Here is a 4090-nt window from a genome sequence, read left to right as displayed (position 1 = left end):
GTAGTTCAAGCTCACCAGTCGCTCCTTGGGAACCTTATATAATGTCGCTATATAACAGAACCTTATATAACTTAACAACAACAATAAAAGCATAGTTCACATGTATGAAACTAAAAAAATCCAGGATTTCTAAATTAATATGATCATATGATTTTTTTAGGTAGTTAAAAAAACAGACCATATAATGTATAGCCACACATTTCTATAAAATCTAGGATAATTATTTACATTTTCCCACAAAAAGAAAAATAAGCTGTCAACTTTTCAAAATAATTTCCTTACATACATTTTTAAAATGACAATATCCACATATTTAACATCCCAAACATCAATTATCTTAAAATATATCTTTTCACCAAAAGTATCATGTTATATGTCAGCAGAACAGTATAAAGACTGGGCTATGCAAAAGTGTTTTTAAGGACTATCCATCACCATTTCTGGCAATGCCTGGAAAAAAGAGAAAACCTATCAATCAATAGGTACCACATCACACACACTGCCAGAAGCACTTTCAAAAAGTATTGGGAAAGCCAATAAATCATCTAAGAAAATTTTCAGATGATTAGGATGAAAACTGTCTCCTGGTGTTTCTAGCTCATCTTGGAGCACTGACGCAGACCCAAAGCATCCCCTTGGTGTTTACCTGCTCTGACCCATACCCAACTGATGTTGGCATCACAGCTGTCTCTTTGGGTAATTTTTAACCTAACGAGCAGTCAATGATGAATAGGTCTTGCTTGAGAGAAAAAGCTTAGATTTTAATTTTGGGGGATTCGTGTTCTATAATGTGTGTATTAAGGCAATTAATTGTGTTCTTCAAATTTTATTTAAGTTTACTAGTTTTTCATTATTTTTCCTATCAGTTATTAAGAGAGCTGTTGAGATCACCTGTTAGAATTATGCATTTCTCCATTTCTACTGTGCTTCAGATATTTTTATTTCTATATTTTGAGGCCATTTCATTAAAGGCATATGAGTTAAGGATTGTCATCTTTTGCTTTGAACATTATGGAATGAACCTTTTGTTAGTATAATAACATGTATTATTCTTAATATTGATTTTTACAATAAAGTCTATTTTGTCTAACATTAATATAGGCACACCAACTTTTAATAAGAAAAATAGTAAATTACTATACTTTACTTCTTAAAAAAGGATTTTTTTTTCTGCTTCTTTGTTGTTTCATTTCACTCTTTACTGTTTTTATCCCTTCATTGATAATTCTTGAAATATTGCCAAGTTGCTTATCAGTCTTAAAAAGTTGAAAGTTAAATCAATATATTAATTCTTCTCCCAAATGACTTCTCCTAAGTGCCTTAGAATAATTTGATTCCAATTGTCCCCTTCCAAAATTATATTGATTTATTTTCAACTTGACACTTTGGCTTCTGTGTGGAGAATGGAGGGTAGCAAGGGCAAAATTGAACGTGAATGCTAGGAGACCAGTCAGAAGGCATTGGCACTAGACCAGGCCAGCAACGATGCTGGCTTAGATGGATGGCTTGGATACAGTAGGACAATCAGGTGCAGTGTTTATTGGTCTAGAATGGAATCAAAGTACTCTCTGGTACAATATACCCAGTATCAGACATGTTACAATAAGAGCTTGTATTTATTAAGGATCTTTATGTGTCAGGCACTTCAAGTGTATTTCCCATTTTATTCTCACAAAAATCTTGTAAAATAGATTTTTTTTTTTGGTCCAGAAAGAAAACCAAGTTTGCAGGCTAAGTACTGGGTCACTCAAAAGTACAAGGAAGGCCATAATGTGGACAGCTGGGACTCAGCATAGGAAAACAATCATCCTCTTTGATAACAACAATCTAAAATCATCCTGCTTGAGTTTGCTCTTTGAATCGTATTTCAAAGTCAGGCTTAAAAAATCATTATTTTTACATATTTGAAACTACAGAGTTTTATAAAGTTAGAATAATTAAAGAATATGAAGATTTTCATTGTTTTATTTTTCTGCTTTGCATTATAAAATATTCAATCTCTGTGTGAGTATACAGCATCATGGCATAATCATATATAATATTTATTTTGCCATTCATTATAATAAGTTAACAATCATTGAAAACTAACATCTATGTTTGTGGTTATTGTTGTTAAGTGCTGCCAAATTGGTTCCAACTCACAGCAATGCTATATAAGATTTCTGAAGAATGAATTTGTGGTGAGTTTGAACCACTGAACTTACAGTTCAAACTGACTTCATGGTGCAGTGCTTATCCTACAGCACCACAGACATTGATAAGTGTTTACTGTCTGTCTGAAGTTAAATAGTTTTCTGTCAACAAATAATAAGAGTGGTTTTTAGTGAGACATTGATTTGGGGTAGTTTTCAATTTAGGCAGTGAGTTTGAAATGTTATTCACATTTCAGTATAAAACAACAACTAAATGGCCAATATATATTGAATTCTGTAAAAACATTATCTTTTAGTCTCCAAAATACTATGAAATACCTAAATTACTTTACTTTGCCAACGAGGAAACTAAAGCTGGAAGTCAAGATTAAGTAATTTGTTAAAGGCAACACAGTTTGTATATAGCAGAGTCAAAGTTTTAACCCAGGTCATTTCAAAGTCTTGGCCTCATTGTAATTATAGGAAAGTTCAAAAAGTCTATTGAAGTCATCAAATGAAGCTTCAATATTACTCTTGAGAAATCAGAGTTTACTACACTGCTTCCTCTGAGATTTTCCAAACTCTGAGAGTTGCTTGAACTTTGAGTCTTTCTCAGTCCAGAACCCAATTCCTTTTAAAGCTGGAACAGTCACAAGTGGTTAAACAGTATTACCAGTTTTTCAGTTGCCTTGAGTTGCCTCAAATTGATGGTGATCCCATCAGAGTAGAACTGTGCTCCAGAGAGTTTTTCAATGGCTGCTTTTTCAGAAGATTATCAGATCTTTCTTCCAAAGTGCCTCTGGATGAAATCAAACCAAATTTTAGTTAGCAACTAAACCTTTTAACTGCAAGAGCCATTCAACCAAACAAAACCATACCAGTTGCCCTGGAATCAATTCCAACTCCAATTGTTTCAGAATAGAAAAGATCTCATAAAATTTTCCTGATTGTGAACTTTTAGAAGCATATTACCAGATTTTTTCTTCTGAGGTACCTCTGAATGGATTGAAGTTCTAACCTTTTGATTGTTGTTGTTGTTGTTGTTATGTGCTGTGGCGTTGGTTCCGACTCATAGTGACCCTGTACAGGGCTTCCGAGGCTGTAAATCTTTACGGGAGCAGAAAGCCTCATCTTTCTCCTGCAGAACAGCTGGTAGTTTTGAACTGGCGACCTTGCAGTTCGCAGCCCGATTCGTAACCACTACGCTACCAGAACTCCTTAACCTTTTGATTAGTAGACCAGAATTTAACCATTTGCACTAAAGAGCTACTCCTTGACACTACTCAGAGACTCCAAACACAGAATTAAGGTTGAAGAATCCAGCAGTAGCTGGATGGGTCCTACAACGTGCAATGGGTCAGAAAGCAGCCGCAACAACAAATTGTAAGGGACTGAAAGGAGCAAGATACTGAACCCAGGAAGTATGGGTATATGGGAGATGGAAGGATTACCTTTGTCAAGGCTCTGTTTATAGGTGGTGCAAATAGGATGTTGGGGTAACAGCATTTTTCTTAGATTCCAGTTTATAGATATGAGAATTATTTGCATTTTTCCTGTTCTTTTTCCTTCAAGGATATCCTACTGTGAAATAAATTAATTTAAGCAAAGTAGAAGATAAAAGGAATTTTCAGTTAAAAATTGAATTCTTCCTGTCTCTATCTTAATAGGATTTTGTTTATGCTTCTTTTGTAGCCCTACATTGTACTCAGAGACAATGTTTAACTTATTCTGTACTTCATAAAATGACTTATAACAGTAAGTATTCAATAAGCATATGATGAAGAGTCTTGAATTAAACTGAATTCTTGGTGACGATGGTAGAATCAGAAATACACTCCCTTGTTCAGTTGTTATTAGGTACCCTCCAGTGGGATATAACTCATAGTGACCATATGCAAAATAGAATAAAACACTACTCAGTCCTGCACTACCCAAACAATTGTTGTTTGAGCTCATTG

The sequence above is a fragment of the Chrysochloris asiatica genome, unplaced genomic scaffold, assembly GCF_000296735.1.
Source record: "Chrysochloris asiatica unplaced genomic scaffold, ChrAsi1.0 scaffold00190, whole genome shotgun sequence".
Taxonomy (NCBI): Eukaryota; Metazoa; Chordata; class Mammalia; order Afrosoricida; family Chrysochloridae; genus Chrysochloris; species Chrysochloris asiatica.
This window is presented reverse-complemented; position numbering follows the sequence as displayed.